Source organism: Odocoileus virginianus, chromosome 16, assembly GCF_023699985.2.
Source record: "Odocoileus virginianus isolate 20LAN1187 ecotype Illinois chromosome 16, Ovbor_1.2, whole genome shotgun sequence".
Classification (NCBI taxonomy): Eukaryota; Metazoa; Chordata; class Mammalia; order Artiodactyla; family Cervidae; genus Odocoileus; species Odocoileus virginianus.
Window position 1 is genome coordinate 47,280,631 of NC_069689.1, and position 21,967 is coordinate 47,302,597.

Below are 21,967 nucleotides of genomic sequence, written 5' to 3' on the forward strand. Positions count from 1 at the left end.
AGCCTAGTTTTAAGTTATATCTCATTCTTTTATTTATTCCTAAGAGAATGAAACTCACACTGATATTTTCCTTATCAGCTTTGAGATCAATATCTATGCTTTCCTCCATTATGAAGTGAAAGAAATTACAAAATTTTCAATTTTTATCTTTCTTCAGTTTCTCTGCTCAACTCTCATCTTCTAGATTGCTATTTTCTGGACTTTTGGTTTCCTATTGTTAAGGACAATTCACTTCATTTGTTTCTTAGATGAAGGTATAATTTATTATATTTTAATCTATTTTCCAAGTGGCAACTCCATGAATGTCTTTTCTTACAAACTATATTCTCAAGAACCCCTACAAAGAAATTCAACGTATGGCCAAGTTTATTAAATCCTTTATTTCTTAAAATATATTCATTTCATCTCCACATTTAAATGTTACAAATGGATATAAAACCTGAATTTATAAGTTAAGAGTTTCAATCTTTTGCATTGCTTTTTTGTGCTCTTGCTTCCAGGAGAGCTGTTGAGATGTCTGATATCAACTTATTCTGTGTGCCTTTACATATATTTTTCTCCTTCTGGATGATTTTACAATTTTATCTGTCTTTGAAGTCATTTAATTTCACTCTCACATCTCCTGCATGTTTAATTTGATGTCTATATCTCTAGTTAAATCTTGCTCATTATTTTAAAATATTTCTGCCTCATCATGGTTTCTTTGCTGTCATCTCTACTTCTTACCTCATCTTCTGTCAACATTTCTCTTTTTTATACAGTTTTGAAGACATCATTGATCAAATCATCCAGATCACTAATTGATTTTTTTCATTGTGTCTGTTTTGTTTTCAGCCATTATTTTTTTTTATAAATAATCCATCTCCAACTCTTAGGAATCATATTACTAACAACACTTCGTTATTTATCTCCGAGTGTTTATTATGCCTATGAGGGAAAAGCAAGAAGTGGTTTAGTCCTGTTTATTATGCACAATTTTTCTGCCTAGATGAAGCCCTTCCTTTCTCCACTGCTGCCAGCACACGGTCCTGGGGGTGTAGAAGTGAGTTCATAGGAAACAATTACAGGATATATGAAAACCCCAAGAAACAAAGACAACCACAGATACAGAGGCAGTCTCCCGTCGTAACTGTGTTAACAAGTGAGAATAAACAATCTCTCATATATGCAAAGGTTTACTAGTAGCTTAAAGTGAAAGCCAAAATCACTCAGTCATGTCCGACTCTTTGTTAACCCATGGACTATACAGCCCATGGAATTCTTCAGGCCAGAATACTGGAGTGGGTAGCCTTTCCCTTCTCCAGGGGATCTTCCCAACCCAGGGATCAAACCCAGGTCTCCCCGCATTGCAGGCGGATTCTTTACCAGCTGAGCCATAAAGCAGAATTGCCCGTTAATGGAACATATGGTTGGTCTTGATCAAATAGTTGCTACTGTATTATTTTTATAGAAAATTATTTTATATGAAATATAAATACTTTGTAAAAGAATTTTACAAGTCTTTGTAGACCTAAATCAGTTTTTTTGGGGAAGAATAATTTTAGGATTTCAAATTTACTTTGTTTCAAACTTTAAAATAACCTTTCATCTCATGCCCACTTATTGCTAGTTGTATCACATGTATTCCCTTGCCTATAACTCTGATAGCATGCCTTAATTAACTCATTTTATCTTTTAGTATAAATCAATTACAATTAAAATAGGGTTTGTTAAATCTCAGTGGAGTATTGTTCCATGTTAAAAACATTTTTACTCAAGAGATCAAGTGTGATTAACTTCAGTAAGAGGCTAAAGGGTCAAATTATTCTGAATAGAGGGAAAGAGTCACAGGTTCTTTCTTTATGGAATATTTTATTCCATTTCTAAATGTGGGATGATAAATCTCCATTAGTCATACTAATTTACTCCAAACTAAAATTTACGTGTTGTTCTCAAGTAACAAGCATGCTATGAGGGTAAATCCAAGGTGACCACACAGGGGTTGCCAAGGATGATCCCCTAAACAGACTCTCCTGAAAGAGGTGTGAACGGTGTATTTTGTGGCTCCCACTTGGACTTCTTGGTCTGATCTTCACTTAACAGAGCGCTTTTGAGATTGATTCATGTTGTTGCATGTACCACTCATTTGTTCTGTTTTTTTTTCTTTTATGACAGAACAGTATTCCATGGCCTGTCTGTACATACTGTAATTTATCTGTTCACTGGTTAGTGGACACCTAGACTCTTACCAGATTTGGTGGCTGTGAGTAAATTTGCCATAACCCTTCAAATATAGGTAGTTGTATGGACTTATGCCTTCACATATAGTATGGTAACTCTCAGGAGTGAAAATGCTAATCATTTGTTCAACTTTCTAGGAAACGTTTTTACTGGTAGAAAGCAATGATGGTGGAACGGGTAGTTTCTTGTAATGTTGCACTGCAATAATGCATATGTGAAGCATTTATGAGAGTGCATTATTAAGTTACTTGCCAGCACATACAGAATGGTCAGGATTTTTGTTGCTATTGTTCATTTTAATTTTAATCTTTCTAAAGCATGGGCAGGAGTATCTCAGAGTGCTTTTAATTTGATTTTCAATGACTAATGGTGTCAAGCAATTTTTTATAAGCATATAAGGCATCCACATCTCTTTGGTGAAGAGAAGACACTAGTTCAGTTCAATTCAGTCGGTCAGTCGTGTCCGACTCTTTGCGACCCCATAAGCTGCAGCACGCCAGGCCTCCCTGTCCATCACCAACTCCCAGAGTCCACCCAAACCCATGTCCATTGAGTCAGTGATGCCATCCAGCCATCTCATCCTCTGCCAACCCCTTCTCCTCCTGCCCTCAATCTTTCCCAGCATCAGGGTCTTTTCCAATAAGTCAGCTCTTCACATCAGGTGACCAAAGTATTGGAGTTTCAGCTTCAGCATCAGTCCTTCCAATGAGCACCCAGGACTGATCTCCTTTAGGATGGACTGGTTTGATCTCCTTGCAGTCCAAGGGACTCTCAAGAGTCTTCTCCAACACCACAGTTCAAAAGCATCAATTCTTCAGCACTCAGCTTTCTTCATAGTCCAACTCTCACATCCATACATGACCACTGGAAAAACCATAACCTTGACTAGATGGACATTTGTTGACAAAGTAAAATGTTTCTGCTTTTTCATATGCTGTCTAGGTTGGTCATAACTTTCCTTTCAAGGAGTAAGCATCTTTTAATTTCATGGCTGCAGTCACCATCAACAGGGATTTTGGAGCCCAGAAAAATAAACTCAGCCACAGTTTCCACTGTTTCCCCATCTATCTGCCATGAAGTGATGGGACTAGATGCTATGACCTTTGTTTTCTGAATGTTGAGCTTTAAGCCAACTTTTTCACTCTCTTCTTTCACTTTCATCAAGAGGCTCTTTAGTTCTTCACTTTCTGCCATAAGGGTGGTGTCATCTGCATATCTGAGGTTATTGATATTTCTCCCAGCAATCTTGATTCCAGCTAGTGCTTCATCCAGCCCAGCGTTTCTCATGATTTACTCTGTATATAAGTTAAATAAGCAGGGTGACAATATACAGCCTTGATGTACTCCTTTTCCTATTTGGAACCAGTGTATTGTTCCATGTACTAGTGAAGTATCCAAATAAATCCTTCATTCAATCTTAATTAGAGATTTTTTTTCTTACTATTTTATTTTAAGAGTTCTTTATATAGCCTTCTTGAAGTCTTCTACCAGACAGGTGTTGTAGGCACATTTTTCCAAGTCTGTGGCTATCTTTCCATTTTCTTAACAGTGTATTTTAAAAATGTTTTTAATTTAATAAAGTGGAATTTATCCTTTTCTATCATTTGTGTTTTTTGTTGTTACATTTAAAAATTTGTCTAAGATTACAAAAACTTTCTTCCTTATTTGTACTTCAGGTTTTACAGTTTTAGGTTTTACATTTGAGGATATGATCCATTTTGATTTGGGCTGATTTTTTGTATACAGAATGAGGTCTGAGTAAACATTTGTATATGTATACACATTGATATCCAGTGTTTTAGCATCTTTTTTTAAAAGATGATTCTTTTTTCATTTCATGGTCATGCTAAGTTGCTTCAGTCATGTCTGACTTTTTGTGATCCCACAGACTGTTGCCTGCCCGGCTCCTCTGTTCATGGGATTCTCCTGGCAAGAATATTTTAGTGGGTTGTCCATGCCCTCCTCCAGGGATCGTCCTGACCCAGAGATTGAACCTGTGGTGTTAGTGGTAAAGAACCTGGTTGCCAATGTGTAAGACATAGGAGATACAGGTTCGATCTCTGGGTCAGGACGATCCCTGGAGGAGGGCAAGGTAACCCACTTCAGTATTCTTGCCAGGAGAATCCCAGGGACAGAGGATCCTGGGGTGTTTGGTCCATAGGGTCGCAAAGAATAGGACATGACTGAAGTGACTTAGTACCTATGCACACACATATACAACTCTGAGAGATGGTGAAGGACAGGGAAGCCTGGCGTGCTGCAGTCCATGTGGTCGCAAAGAGTTGGACATGACTTAGTGATTGAACAACAGCAGCAATATATATGTACCACATCTTTATCCACTCAACTGTTGGTGGACACAAGCTTCTCCCATATCTTGGTTACTGTAAATAAAATAGTGCCGCTATGGACATTAGGGTGCATATGTCTTACCAAATTAACAGTTGTGGGTTTTTTGGTTTTTTTTTTTGGATCTATACCAGGAATTTTTGGATCATATAGAAGTTCTATGCTTAGTTTCCTGAGAAACTTCCATACTATTGTCCACAGTGGGCAACATTACACTTCCAACAACAGTGTAGTTAGGGTCCCTTTTTTCCACATCCTCGTGAACTCCTGTTTTTTGTCTTGTGTTTTGATAAAATCCATTCTGATAGGTGTGAGGTGATATCTTATTGCAGTTTTGATTTGCATCTCCCTGATGATTATGTTCTTGAGCATCTTTTCATGTGCCTGTTGGCCATCTGCATGTCTTCTTTGGAAAATGCCTATGGAGATCTTACACTTAAGTCTTTAATCTACTTTGAGTATGTGTATATGGTGTGAGAAAAGAATGTTCACATCATTCTTTTTCATGCTGATGTCCAGTTTTCCCAACACCATTTATTGAAGAGAGCTTTCTCCCCTATTGTATTGCCTCCTCTGTGCCAGTACCAACCCTATTTCAATTATTGCATTTTTGAAGTACAGTTGGCAGTTTTAGCAACAAGCATTGAAGGTTCCTCCATGTCTTCTCTGACTTGATAGTTCATTTCTTTTCATCACTAACTGAAATTCAATTATTGAACATACCACAGAGTATTTTTCCATTCACCAATGAAGGATGTTTGGGTGGCTTTCAGTTTTTGAGATTATGAATAAATATTATAAAAACGTCTGTGTGCAGGCTTTTCTGTGGATGTAAATTGCCAACTCATTTGGATAAATACAAAAGGGCACGACTGATGAATCATCTGGTAAGAGGATGTTTAGTTTTGTAAGAAGCTGCTGAACTCTTTTCCAAATGGCCATACCATTCTCACTCTTACTAGCAATGAATGAAGTGTATTTGTTGCCCCACATCCTCACTTGCATTTAACATTGTGTGTGTTTGGGGTTTGAACCATTCTTACAGGTGTATAATGGGATCTCATAATTTTTAAAATATATAATTCCTTAATGACAGATGATGCTAATCTTCTTTCACTATGCTTGCATCTGTATATTTTATTTGATAAGGGATCGGTTCAGATTTTATTCTCATTTTATGACTTAGTTATTTGTTTCTTTCTTGTTGAATTTGTGCTTTCATTTTTAGCCACAGTGTTTTCTAATTTACCTTCTAATTTTCAATTATTTGGAGATTTTCCAGATATGACTCTATTATTGATTTTTAGTTTATATTGTGGTCAGAGAAAATACTTTTTATGATTTTAATTACTTTAGATTTTTGAAGTTTGCTTTATGGCCCAGAATATGGTATACCTTTTGCTTTAATTCCATCAAATTTTGTTTCATGTATTTTAGAGATTTGTTGTTAGAACTGATATATGTCTTCTTGATGAATTAATCTCATTATTATGTCAATTCCTCTTTTATCACTTGTTATATTCCATTATATGAAGTATATTTTGTCTGACATTAACATTTCCATTTCTTTTGATTATGATTTATATACTACATATCCCCAGCCTTTTTACCTTTAGCCTATTACTTTATATTTGAAGTAGGTTTTTCTATTGATAACAGAGTTGTGTCTTGCTTCTTTGATACAACATGATAACATCTTCTTTTTAATTGGGATGTCTAAACCATTTATATTTAATTAATAAAATGGGTACTTTAAAATCTACCTAATTCTTTGTGTTTTCTGCTTATTTACTTGTTAGTTGCTCCTTTTCACCCTCTTTTTCCCAGCCTGTTTTTTTTTTTCATTTATTTTTATTAGTTGGAGGCTAATTACTTTACATCATTGCAGTGGTTTTTCTCATACATTGAAATGAATTAGCCATGGATTTACATGTATTCCCCATCCCGGTCCCCCCCTCCCACCTCCCTCTCCACCCGATCCCTCTGGGTCTTCCCAGTGCACCAGGCCCGAGGACTTGTCTCATGCATCCAACCTGGGCTGGTGATCTGTTTCACCCTAGATAATATACATGTTTCAATGCTGTTCTCTTGAAGCATCCCACCCTTGCCTTCTCCCACAGAGTCCACAAGTCTGTTCTATACATCTGTGTCTCTTTTTCTGTTTTGCATATAGGGTTATCGTTACCATCTTTCTAATTCCATATATATGTGTTAGTATACTGTAATGGTCTTTATCTTTCTGGCTTACTTCACTCTGTATAATGGGCTCCAGTTTCATCCATCTCATTAGAACTGATTCAAATGAATTCTTTTTAATGGCTGAGTAATATTCCATGGTGTATATGTACCACAGCTTCCTCATCCATTCGTCTGCTGATGGGCATCTAGGTTGCTTCCATGTGCTGGCTATGATAAACAGTCCAGCCTCATTTTTATCTAATAAATTTTACTGCATTTTTCTACCACTATTACCTTTTTTTCAAGTGGTTGCTCTAGCATTGACAGTATGCATATTTAATTGACAACAGTTTATCTTCAAATAACATATCAAAAGAATCTTATAATTATACACTCTCAATTCCTCTTTTTTATTCTTGAACTAATTTTTCATGCATTTTATTTTATTTTATTTTACTATTTTTGTTTTAGACATCCTTCACTTAATTAAACTATTATATTTGGAGATAATTACATATTTGCATGCTGTTGTAAGAAATGATGAAGACAGATTTTGTACTCTGCACACAATTTCTCCCACTGTTAGCATCTTGCAAAACTTACAAACGATAGCACAACCAAGAGATTAACATTGATGCATTTAAGATACAGATCCATCAGCACACAGATTCCTTGTCTTGCCCTTTTACAGACACACTCACTTCCTTTCCGTATTCAACCCCTCCCAAACTCTGGAAAGCACTAGTCTCTTCTCCCTTGCTATTGTTTGGTTATTTCAAGAATGTTATATAAATGGGACCATACCTGTGGGGACTGGATTTCTTTTTTAGTATAATTCTCTGGAGGCTCATCCAGGCTGTCTGTGTATGACTAGACTGTTCCCCTCATTTCTGAGGAGTATTTTATGGGATGAGCATACCATAGTTTGTTGAAATATTTGCCTGTTGGGTTGTTCAAATTTAGGATATTATGAAAAAAATTACTATAAACATTTATACACAGGTTCTGTATAATAGTTTTTCTTCCTCTGGAATGTTTTGAATGTAACTGCTGGGTCACATGATAACTGAATGTTTAAATTTCTAAGAAAATGTCAAAGTGTTTTCAAATGTAACTATGCCAGTTTAAATTTCCCCACCTATTAGTGATTTGGTTTCTCTGTATTCATACAAGCATTTGGTATTGTCATTTATTTTTCATTTTAGCCATTCAGATAGAAGTGTAGTAAAGTGTATCTCATGGTTTTAATTTGTATTTCCCTAATAATTATAAACAACTTTTCATCTGCCAAACTGTCACCTATACATCCTCTGTGGCAGTGAATTGTATCTTTGCATATTTTGCTAAAATTCTAATTGAATTATTTGTTCTTAATTGTCCAGTTTTGAGTTCTTTATTCTAGATACTATTCCACTGTGAGCTATATGTTTGGCAAATATTTATTCCCAGTCTGCCACTTGTCTTTTCATCATGTTAGGTGGATTCTGGTAGAGAAAACATTCTTAATGTTGATGAAGTCCAGGTTGTACAATTTTTCCTTTTCTATTGTACTTTTCACACCTTCCTTAAAATGATGGTGTGAAACATTCTTCCTGGCCTAGAAGAGTAGAGTGCCAAATATCATTTTCTGAATCTAGAATAGCCTTGATTCAAGTAACTGACAAGACAGCATAGAAAACCAAATTAAGACCTAATCTCACAACTGATGGTTAAAAATAATATAAATAAAAAATGAAATAACAGAAATTTTTTTAAAGAATCTCACTTATCAGTTAAGTCAGGAGTATAGACCTCAGGAGTGTGTTAAGAAATCAAATGACTAAAACTATGTAAAAACCTAAATAAATGCCCAAAGAAATAATTTAAAAATTCAGATCCTTTCTTGATTAAACTAAAGGAATAAAACTTGGTTAAAGAAAAAAAAAGGGTAGGTGGTCAAACCATGGCATTATTATATGTATATTGTTATATGTATACATTTTAGTAGCTGGGCTTCCCAGGTGGTGCGAGTGGTAAAGAAGCCACCTGGCAATGCAGGAGACATAAGAAAGTGGGTTTGATCCCTGAGTCAGGAATCCATGGAGGAGGGCCTGGCAACCCACTCCAGTATTCCTCCCTGGAGAAGCCCATGGACAGAGGAGCCCGGCAGGCTACAGCACATAGCGTTGCAAAGAGTTGCGACATGACTGAAGTGACTTAGCATGCACGCACTCATGCATAGTTAATACATAAACTGGTCCAAGCCAAGACTGACGCTACAAGACACCAACAGGTTACAGAATAATTATGCAAATTTATTTTAAAATTCATATAAAACAGTTTATATTAATACTGTTATTTAAAAGCTTCTGGACTCAAATTTCAGGTATGACATTAAGGTGTAAGAACAGTCATTTCTCAGGATTGTCAGCAACCAGATCATACTTGACACTTCACTGCACGTTTGTGATACCAAACAGGCTTTTCTACCTGAGGTCATTAGAGGTACCTGAAGCAGCATCTTGATTACTTTTTCACTTATATTCTATGTTCTTTTTTATATCTGAAATGAAGATGATTCATTGTGAATATTACTGTACCTAGCTTTAAAATATTTTTCCTGAGAAATTTGAAGTTGGCAAAGTTGACATTCTGCTTTTAATCCATCCTAACAAGATGTGACAAATCATCTAAACATACTTTTATTTGGAGTACTTGGCCTAAATGGAATTAAATAGCTAAATATAAGTATGATTCTTGAAGTATATAAAATATAGTTTATAATTCCTATAAATTATAATACTTATAATTCCTAAATGTCATAAATTCTAGCCCAAAAGAATTCTATGAAGTTTGGAACAATTACATAATCTTATCCCTATTAGTCTTATTTCTGTTTTTATTAAAATGTTACCAATTTTGGCCCCCAAATATTATAATTTACTTACTTAATATCAATCTAGTTTATTAAAAGTTGCAAATATTTTTATATATAAGTCTTTTAAATAATTAATTATTGCATCATTCAACTCTTACGAGTAAGATTTTATTTCACCATTAAATATAAAATAAAACATTACTTAGAGTTGCATGCAGATTGCTTATCTCTACAAAAACTGAATATTAAAACAAAGCAATATGTTCAAAACATATCTTGTTTTTATTATTGATATTTATTTATTTGCAATTGCTGATGGTTAGTTTATAATATTGGTTTGATTTCTGTCATACATCAACATGAATTAACCATAGGTGTACATATGTCCCTTCTCTCTTCCATCTCCCTCCCACCTCCCACCCATCCCCATCCACCTAGGTTATTACAGAGCCCCAGTTTGAGTTCCCTAAGTCATAAAGCAAATCTATTTATATGTATTAATGTATACATATCCATGCTACTCTCTCAATTTATCTCACCCAATCTAGAGCCTGTGATACAGAGTGAAGTAAGTCAGAAAGAGAAAAACAAGTATCATATATTAATGCATAAATATGGAATCTAGAAGAATGGTACTGATGAATCTGTTCACAGAGCAGCAATGGAGATGCAGACATAGAGAGCAGACTCATGGACAAGGGTGGGGGAGAAGGGGGAGAAGGCGAGAGAAACAGTTTTATTGTTTACATGTTTTACCTATAGTTGTTAAATATGATAGCAATCTATTTGATCATTAATTATACACTACGGCTAGAAAATAGCCATTCCAGAAGCCTCAGCCTTCCAATGGCCAAGGTCAAACAGAACCAAATCATCAATATAGACAAAATATCAGAACTATGGCTGAACTTTTGTTACAGTTCAAATACATAAGTGTGTGTGCATGTATATGTGTGTATGTATGTATATGTGTGTATGTATATATACACACAAATGTGTGGCAACAGAAGGATTATACAATTTGTCTTTAATGTACCTATCCTCTATAAAAGTTAATAATGGTTTAATGTCATCATTTTCTTCCTTGTATATCTTAAATGTTTCATTAGAGCTGTTATGTCTAAACAAAAGCTAACATTCTATTCAAAAATAGAACACTAGAAGAATTTCAATAGAGTCAAGACTCTCAAAAACATCCACTCACTATTGGTTTTTAGCCAGTCACGTTATTTAACCAGCCAGGAGAAAAATTCCTGGCCAGGGTGAGGGTGGCCAAGGTGAGTCTTCTTGGGTGAGTATGGTCACAGGCGCTGCTTGGAAACCTGGAACATTTATTCCACTAGTGAGATCAGAGCAACCCAGTCACGCTAAGCTAATGAAAATCAATCTTGAAAAAATAAAATGTTTCATACATTTCTACCATTTTTTTTCAAGCTTAATGTTCTGAGTATTGATTTTTTTTCAATTATCTAAGGAAAAAAGTTTGCAGGTTCCCATTAACTATAAAACATATAGCACAAAATTCTAGATATCCCCATTTTATAAATTAATGACCAGTGATGTACCAAACACTCCCTCATTTAATCCTCACAGAAACATCATACACAATATGAATTTGTAAGCTTATACATAGGGAAAATATAGCTGTGACTTGCCCAACATCTCACAATGGTAAGATGCAGGGTCATCACACTTCAAATTCGGCATCTACTCTACCCTAAATGCCTGCTGGTCATGTTAGCACCTGTTTTTCTTGGCATCAGGTCTGAACAGCTTAGTACAGAGCAGTGAGGTCCCTGAAAGTCAGAGGATTTGCTGGGTTTTATGCCAAAGTTCCATGCATTTCCCAAGACACCCACTCAACACAGCACCTGATTCATCCTTGAGCCGGGGGCTACCTCTCCTGGCAGGCAGGCAACCACACACTAAGATCAGCCTCTGCACAGCCCTGGACTTCTGCCACCCACCCTCCATTTCTGTAATTACCTCTAAATTTAACACATGATCATTAATGATGGCGCCTATGAGAATGTGATAATATTTCCCTTCCGTTATTGGATAAGTGCACCTACCCATCTTACTTCACATTTTTAACAAGGGCAGCTTTAGATTAGCAAACCATGAGGGTTTTTTTTTTTTCCCTGACCCCTGCTTCCATGGAAAGCGTCTAGCTTTCTCTATTCTAAAGTTCACTGAAGTATTTTTCTGCTTTCCTGCAGTTTTTAAGTAGATAATAAGTTCCAAAATTCACCAGCCTTTCGCTGAAAGAAGCTTGTCACGGTGGTTGGTAGCTAATGAAGGCCCCTTTAGTTTATCTTCATCAATTGTCAAATATTTGAGTCCGTGAAGTGGTGTGATGAGGTACAAAGACAGATATTTGAAGGGATTTTAACTCATTTGAGCAATTACATGCTTAACTGCCCTGCGATAATCTGCCAGTCTGAGTCTTTCTACACAGCACAAGTGGGGAGCGTTAGAATAGCTGGATTTAGAACATAAAGGCTTAGTCTGAATGGAAGAAAGGCACCAGAGAGATTAATTGCCAGTAACAAACAGCAGGACTGCTTGCAAGTTATATATCACATAGTTACCTACCAGCAGTGAGGGAGGCCAGCTCATAGAGAACGGCCTGGGCTGGGACAAAACAGGCATTACACAGAGTCCTGAGTGCCAATGACCACCAATTTACAGGGAGGCAGAGAATTCACTGTTTAAAAAGTGTATGAATACATACATACAATACATACATACAATATTTCACAAATGCAACATACACATCAATGCATGTGCTATATACATACATTTATACATACTATACATATGTATGTGTATATATATATGTATATACATATATATATATAAAATAACAGCTTTTGTCAACACACCCATTTAGAAAATTTACAGGGCCATTCTTCTAATAGTTAACCAAGTCTACTAACCCATCATTATATATCCTGGAAATTACATGTGTTTAAGTATTAGAAATTAGAATAAATGCAAAGCCTAGAGAGCCAAAATAATTTTGAAAAAGGTAAACAAATTATCTGATTTCAAAACCTACCATAAAGCTATTATAATCATGATAATATGATCTGGGTACAAAGACATGTCGATCAATAGACAAAATAAAATCTTGACATGAATAATTTCACAAGTGAATTTCTAGTCATTAAAAACAAGATTCTATATGCAAAACAGAAAAAGAGACACAGATGTATAGAACAGACTTTTGGACTTCGGGAGAAGGTGAGGTTGGGATGTTTCAAGAGAACAGCATCGAAACATGTATATTATCTAGGGTGAAACAGATCACCAGCCCAGGTTGGGTACATGAGACAAGTGCTCGGGCCTGGTGCACTGGGAAGACCCAGAGGGATTGGGTGGAGAGGGAGGTGGGAGGGGGGACCGGGATGGGGAATACATGTAAAACCATGGCTGATTCATGTCAATGTATGACAAAAACCACTACAGTATTGTAAAGTAATTAGCCTCCAACTAATAAAAAATAAAAAATGAAAATAAAAATAAATAAAAAATAAATAAAACCACGATTCTAAGAAAATGAATATCAAGAAAATAAATGTTTCTTACTGTTGTTGCTTTGGCTACTGAATCTTGATTTTTTTTTTCCTACTGTCTTTCCTGAATTGTTGTTTACATTTTTGGCCCAGCAGGAGTTATCTAGAGTGTGACACCATGTGTGTGTTAACAACACTGTGATATATGATGAGATATTCTTCAATTTACTCACTTGTTTATTCACTAATTTGTTTTAGTCATCTACTTAATGCTTCTTAAGCGCCTGTTGAACTTTATTCAGCTTAGGAATGGGGATCAGTGGAGTACGGATGGAGGGGTGGCATCTCAGGGGGCTTTGAAGACTAGTAGGATTCCCAGAGAAGTGGGGAGAGCTGAGCCTTTCCTGTGGAGTGGTGAGAGCATGAGCAAAAATATGGAGAAAAAGTACGGTAGGTTGGGAATGAGGAGTATTTATTCTGAAAGTCCAAACTGTGGAAATGTGGGTGAAAAGGCATGGATGCCTTTAATGCCACATAGACAAGGTTGGACTTAACCTGTGGGAAATGACATATTGTCAGAGAGTCAGTGGGTAGAAGCTGTGTTTTAAGAAGTTTAATCTGGAAAGAAAAGCTATGACAAACTTAGACAGCATATTAAAAAGCAGAAACATTACTTTGCCAGCAAAGGTCCATCTAGTCTAAGCTATGGTTTTTCCAGTGGTCATGTATGGATTTGAGAGTTGGACCACAAAGAAAGCTGAGTGCCGAAGAATTGATGCTTTTGAACTGTGGTGTTGGAAAAGACTCCTGAGAGTCCTTTGGACTGCAAGGAGATCCAACCAGTCCATCCTCAAGGAAACCAACCCTGAATATTCACCGAAAGGACTGACGCTGAAGCTGAAGCTCCAATACTTTGGCCACCTGATGCGAAGAACTGACTCATTAGAAGAGACCCTGATGCTGGGAAAGATTGAAGGCAGGAGGAGAAGGGGACGACAGAGGATAAGATGGCTGGATGGCATCACCAACTCAATGGACATGAGTTTGAGCAAGCTCCAAGAGATGGTGAAGGACAGGGAAGCCTGGTGTGCTGCAGTCCACGGGGTGGCTAAGAGTAGGACAAGATTGCATGACTGAAAAACAACACCAACCTGATAGAAGTTGTGTCAGGAGAAAAAATTCAATCAGAAGCAGGGGAACCAGTAGGACAGCTTTAATGATAAGCCAAGCCAACCCACAATGAAGAGCAGTCGAACTGTAGTTAGAAAGTGCAGACAGAGGGAGGGAAGAGTATGTAGAATTAATAATATTTGTCCTCTGATTTACTGTGGTGGGTGACAGAGGAAGGCATGGAAGATGGCCCCAGGCCTTGAGACTGGTGCTAGAGAGGGGAGTTGATATCATTAGAAAGGAGAATGTGGAGAAAAAGAATGAAGAGCAGATTTGTCAAAGAAGATCACTGTTTTCCCTAAAATAGCATCAGTGGTTCCAGCTCTAGTCCTCAGCAGAGGTAATGCCCTCAAGAGTAGTCATAAAAGACGACACAGATCTGGGGTTGTTGGCACTGGGAGTTGAAGTTGGAGCCTAGGAGAGACCAGGAAGCAAAGGGGACCAGGATCAATCCCTGGGGGACATCATCCCTGAAGGAAGAGGGTGCCAGAGTGATGCTCATTGACTCTGTACTCTCATAAACACTGAACTGAGGACTTGCACATGATTCCTTTATCTCATTGAATATCCACAGCCATTATAGAAGACACACTATTATTCCTACAAGGCCAGTAAATGTCAGACCTAGGTCTACTCTGGTGTTAAGACATGTAAGACGGGGAAGGCAAAGAGAAAACGAGCGGAAATCTCATCTGAGGATAACCAGTGCATTTAGGACATGAAGGTGTTTTCCTTCTTTGTGTTTCAGTTTCCAACCCCTCAAAACAAGTCATCCAGTTTTGCTCTATGTCTCAGATGAGGACAGATGAATGCAAGGATCCCACACTCATCAGGGAGGAGCTACTGAGCCCTTCTTTAGAGAATAATGTAAAAATAGATGTGCAAGATGAGGGAATGGCCATTTATAGTTATACACTCTTTGCTCCTGAGTCATCTATATTCTCAAGATGCTATTTGTGTACTTATTGATTAAAATATGTGAAAGTGAAAGTCATTCAGTCGGGTCTGACTCTTTGCCACCCCGTGAACTATACAGTCCATGGAATTCTACAGGCCAGAATACTGGAGTGGATAGCCTTTCCCTTTTCCAGGAGATCTTCCCCTCCCAGGGATGAAATCCCAGTCTCCCACATTACAGGCAGATTGCTTACCAGCTGACCCACAAGGGAAGCCCAAGAATACTGGAATTGGTAGCCTGTCCCTTTGCCAGCAGATCTTCAAAACCCAGGAATAGAACTGGGGCCTCCTGCATTGCAGGTGGATTCTTTACAACTGACCTATCAGGGAAGCCCCAATTAAAATATAGCAAATAAAATAAATCTTTATTAAATGAGTGGATTGACAACAAAAGCCTAAACAATCAAATTTTTATACTTAGGGGTTTAATACATGGATTTTGGCTGGGAAGAAATTAAGATCAGTAACTACAGTGTTCCATAAATGGTTTCTTAGCAAAATAGTGCTACCTACTATCCATCTCCATAGAAGGTGCAGGATTCATTCAAAGTGTGCTTAATGAATCAAGTCATTCCCAACGTTTTCATCTAATGAAATTTGATTTGCCAGAGAAAAAAAATGACCTCCAAAAGCAAGTCTCTGGCATCATTTACCAATAGGACAGATGAATATGTGACTCTCACTCATGTTTCTTACCCAGCCCCCTTTGAAGTTGATATATTTAGGATTAGTTTGACATCATTTGAATACAGTTTCTAACTGGCCTACTGGCCCATCCAGATCTTACCAAGACTTGATGACTGACTTGGCCTTAACTAGACATGTATGTAGTGACAACTACCTAAAAAGCATTGGGTGTGATTAACCTTTTCCCTCCTTCCTCCTTTCTTTCTATAAGAAAGTACTAAACAATTAATTGCTGCTTCTAGACCTATGAAAGAACTCCCAATAAAGGAGGGGCATGGATGAGTCTTCCCCTGATCCAGCCAGGTCTAAGGGATGAGCCCAACCCAAGCTAAAACATTTTGCAAATCTGTTTCATTTCAGTATGCCATTAAATCATACTGTGTGTGCTGTCACTTCGGCTGTGTCTGACTCTATGTGACCCAATGGACTGTAGCCTGCCAGGTTACCCTATCCATGGGGATTCTCTATGCAAGAATACTGGAGTGGGTTGCCATGCCCTCTTCCAAGGAATCTTCCCAACCGAGGGATTGAACACACATCTCTTATGTCTCCCGCGTTGGCAAGTGGGTACCTTACCACTAGCACCACCTGGGAAGCCCCTTGTACATACATCCAAACATTTTAATATAAGATGCTTGGTTTCCAAGACCAAGATGGTATCTCCACTTTGGCATGGGCTTCCCAGGTGGAGCACTGGTAAAGAATCTACCTGCCAATGCAGGAGATGCAGGAGATGTGAGTTGGATCTCCTGGAGTAGGAAACAGCAACCCATTCCAGTATTCTTGGAAAAATCCCATGGACAAAGGAGCCTGGTGGGCTGCAGTCCACGGGGTTGAAAGGAGTCGGACACAACTGAGCACCGATGTGCAGGCCACTTCGGCATACACTTTGGCACACCACCAGGCCCCCTTCGCCCCAATTTGAACACCGCAGACCTTGGGAAAACAGATGAGAAATAAAGTTGCCTCCTTCAAGTACCTGGCAGCTTAGCAGGGATGACAAATAAGGAAGAAACAACAGAGCATGAGAAAAGTTATGTGAGCAGTGAGGGCCAGAAACCAGAGCTGTGGTCTCTTTTCCCTTTGCAAATACTAGCGTAATCAGAGGATCAGGTGACCGAACTGAGTCCCTGCCAGGGAAGCTGCAAAAAAATTAGGAAGGTCTGGGACCCACAGGGATGATGCAGCCCATCATCTCAGCAAGCTGCACATAAGGCACTTAGCTATGAGCACCACGGTACTGCTCAGGGCCACTTCCAGGTGCCGTTTGCCATCTGCCTCCATCCAGAGCACGGCTGCCCATGCCCTCAGACGGGCACAGAGTCAGACAATATGTGCGCTGTGCTCATCTTTGCTTCATCCCATCCAGTCTGTCTCCACGCGCCGCTAACCAGCAGCTTGGTTCTCCCTTTCCACGTGGGCGTGATTCCACTGCCTTAAACCATCCGAGTCACATCATTCCTCCTCCAACTGGCTGCCACTTCTCAGGAAAGCCAGGCGGATGGATGCAGCACTCCTGCCTGCATGCCATCATCACTCATGTGATTTTTTCATTTGAAGCGATCACCTCAAGCTGAATTTCAAAGTGCTCTCAGAGCTTTAATGAGATTCCCAGGCTGAGTTCTTTGGAACCCAGCTGATTCTCTTGGCAGCGGCACACGAACTCCACGTAATCTGTTTACTCCTATTGTTCAAGGGGCAGCATATGGCAATGGCAAAGAGAGTACCTATGCACTGATATCGTGAATTGCCATCGTTGGCAGTCATCTGATGGCACTTGAAGGGCTGTGCGTGGATGCAGTGTGGCAAAAGAAAAAGCCACATCAGTCAGCAAAACAACACACACCTCTGCTGCGTGGAAGCAAACCCTCCCAAGTCACGTGGGCACACGGTACTGAGGTTTTCTTGCTAACCAAGGGAAGTCTTTCTTCTTGTCCTTAGCATGGCTCACCTTTGGAGGAAACTGTATGTAAAAACTTGTACAAAGGCATTTTTTTTTTAAGATAAACCTAATGGGTTACTTCTCTGCTTAATATCCTCAAGGTCACCCTTCCCTGCCCTTTTATAAATGTTAAATGCCACACTTCATGGTACAATCCGGCACATGAACACCCACCAACTCCCATTCTCCCCCCGTAAAGAGCTGTTCATCAAACACACCACTCTCTTGTGCCCCTATCAGCATCTATCTTCTCACAATGTTTCCTCTCCCTGGGATGCCATTCTTGCTCCTTCTACATAGAAAACATCTGTTTGGATTTCAAGGTCCATTTCAGATGCTGCTTCTTCTTTGTAGCACTGAGAGTCTCTCCTCCTGAGGTGCCCAGAGTGCTTTGTACATGCATGTCACATGCTACTCCATCCTTATTTTTCTATACATCTGATTCTCAAGCCGGTCTGACTTCCTTGAGACAAGAATCACATCCTTCTGATCTTTGCTTGGGTCCGCAACAGAACGCGTACCACAAGCCGCTCTACCATCCTGTTGAGAACTTCAGTGTTCTTTAGATCCATTAAATGCAGGCAGAGTTAAGGCTTGCTTTGGAATCAAAGTCAAGTGTGAACTCAAATCTGTGCTGGAGCCAGGTGAGGAGCAGAAGTGACATGAATACTGTACACTCAATGGAGACTGTGGTCCACTGATGCCCTCATGACTCAAGGCTGGCTCCAACACAGCTGTCAAGGCTCAGCTCCAGTCAATCGTGACCGTGCAGGACTGTGGACTAGGGCTTACTAGATTGTTTGATTACCACCTCAATCCTCAGCACTCCCCATAACCGAGAGACTCCAGAAATCCAGACTTTTTAAGATTAACAATCAGAAAAATTCAAACTTCTTAGATAGCGTGTAGACCAAATAGAGAGCTTCCCAGGTGGTGCAGTGGTGAAGAACCCATTTGTCTATGCAGAAGACACAAGAGATGAGGGTTCATGCCCTGAGTCAGGAAGATCCCCTAGAGAAGGAGATGGCAATCTACACCAGTATTCTTGCCTGGAAAATTCCACAAACAGGGGAGCCCGGCAGGCTGTAGTCCATGGGATCACAAAGAGTTGGACATGACTGAGCGCATGCACACACACACGGAACAAATGTAACACATCTGTGGATTTCAATCTCGGTTTTACCTAACCTCTTTCAATCCTGTCCCAAGATGGGGTAGGGAAGCTAAATCAGTCTTCCCCTCCCCTACGCAGGGGCCTCTAAAGTGCAGAGGAGAGCATGGAGCTGATTAATTATGAGCGTTAATAGCCTGACACTTAAAGTGATAAGGAGAAGCAGCTATGTCATTAAAGGGGAAGTTTAATACACTAGTCTAAATGCTACCTTTTCTCCACCTAACACACCCTCAAATTGTTACCTCCAAATATTGAAGCATAAATGTGCTTAGAATTTATAACACTGAACACAGTGGAATAAGGTCAAGCCATAAGTCTAACATTTCATATGTTTGAGTTCTGTATCTGACATTCCCATTCCCTTGGGGTACAACTTTTTAATTATTATTTATAGATAATCTTTTTCTTAACCACCTGAGAAGTGCAATTATCACCCTGAAATGCAATGGCTGAGGTATCATTTTTTCTGAGATGGAAATTTTCTACCCAAGTAGTGACCAAAGCATACAATTTATTACTATAACATCCCTGACAGCTGGTCAGAAATCTGAGTGTCCGGAATGTGAAAACTAACTCATAATTACAAGTGGAACTGGATCATTTTAAAAAGAAAAAAACAAACCAAACCCCGTTGCTTGCTCCTAAGATCCCTTCCCCCTCTTATCCCCACAGCTATTCCTATTGTTGATGGGATATTTGCCCTTGGTCCTGAACATAGGGTGATTAGGAGAAATAGTTTTTTACAAAATTCAGTGGATGTTAGGTGCACATGTATTTTCCATTCCATATTTTGCAGACTGTATATTCTCCAAAGTGCTGGCATATTACCAAAACTGACAGTCATGGCGTGAATGGAGCTTTAGCTAACATCTGAAAGGAAAATAATACTCAATGGGTTTTAAATCCAAGAACTCAGAACTAGCAGTCAAGACACTTTGGACTCATTGCCAGTTTTCCAAGATAAAGATTTTCAAAGCCAGCAGTATGTATCTGAATTAACAATTCTGTAATTTTAAGTGAATGATGTTAGGGGAGGGAATGGAGTTAGAAGGGTGTAGAGGAAAAAGAGACTTGGCCAAAACTATGATGGTCGAAACCTGGCCAAAGGGCTTATTTTTATAATTGTATATGATGTATTACAATCCCAGATTCCAGGTGACTAGTCTATGAAGTGTAGGCAATTATACTATATTCAATGAATTCATGTCTTGAGTAGTAAACTTGGTTTGCCTTTCCTAGAAATAGTTCATATCAGACTTCACTCTTGTAAGAGTAGAGCATAAATCACCATTGAGCTCAGCTGATAACTTTGTATCATTTGATATCACTTGTGGGTTGGAAAGGACCTTGCAGATCAGCTAGTGATTTCCACCATCGCGCTAGTGTCTGAATTCCCTACACGACAGGTTGAGAGAAGGCCATCTGTTCTGTAATACCGCACCTCCTGTACCAGTGAACTCTTTAGAACCATCTTTCCTATGTTGCATCTTTATCTTTTACGCATCCATATGTACATGCATGCTCAGTTGCTTCAGTTGTGTTTGACTTTTTGTGACCCTATGGACTGCAGCCCACCAGGCTCCTCCATCCATGGGGTTCTCCAGGCGAGAATACTGAAGTGGGTTTCCATGCTCTCCTCCATGGGATCTTCCCAACCCAGGGGTCAAACCTGCGTCTCTATATCCTCTGAACTGGCAGATGGGTTCTTTACCACTGAGCCCTCAGAGAATCCCTTTAAGCTTCCATGCATTGATCTAAGTCTGAGCCACTGAAGATGTACAAAATACAAGGAATTTTTCATTTAAATGACATCTATTGGAACTTTCTTCAAATAGCCCTGAAGACTACGCTTATGACCTTCGAATTCTTTTCAGTTCCTAGTTAAACAACCACAGTTCCTTCACTTACTCTGCATATGATGTAGCTTCTTGACTTTTGCTTAGCAGAGTAACTCCACCCTGGAAAGCAGTTCAAAATCTTGCATTAGTTTCAGCTAACCATGAACCTTGTGCCAGCCACGGCTCATTAGGTAAATTCAGAAATTACTTCAAGCTAGATTTCTCTGATTCCACTTCTATTTCCAGAAAATAATGTATAATTTTGGTTTATTTTCCTGCTGAGCCATACTGGCTATACAAGTCATACTATTCAATAGCATTTTGATTATTCATTTACTTACCTATAATTTTAAATATCTACTCTGCCAGGCAGTGTGATAGATCAGTACTGTTGGTACAACTGATGACAAAACAGTGTTCCTGATGTCACGGAACTGTGCTTTCTAGCTAGGTTTAACCCAAACCGATCCCCTAGTTAAGGGAAGTGAGACTCCTTCCTCAGAACTTCATAGTCCCTTGCATGTATCTACATATGGCCCTTGTCATTTGTAAAATAATTGTTTGTTTTCATATCTGCCTTCCCTGTTAAATCCTAAGACTCCTGAGGGGAATGACTATGTTGCATTCATCCACATCTGGCCAGAGGATGGCACCCAGTGGACAGTCATGGGCAGATTTGTTGAACACATGCCTTAGCTTTCATCTCTCTATATAAGTGGTTTATCAACCAAGATCATTCATTGTTCCAAGTTACTACTTTCTAGTGCCATTGTGAGAATTCAAGACAGATCCTTGTGGAGAAGGAAGCTCTGGAAATAAGGGTTTGCTTTATATCCTCTTCACTATGCCATTTCCAAAGCTGTAATTGCTTGGTGATTCTTGAAAATTACATCAGATTAACAATTAGAATGACTCATATATGCAGTAATTTCATAGCTATAATCTCTTTGATTTTTCTTCTTTACAAAAGCATGGAATACAAAGATGGAAATAATATATTGAAAAGATATCAAATAGTTTTTAAGTACTTGATGGAGTCAGTTAATGGGTTATACTCTTATTTACATTTTAAATGAA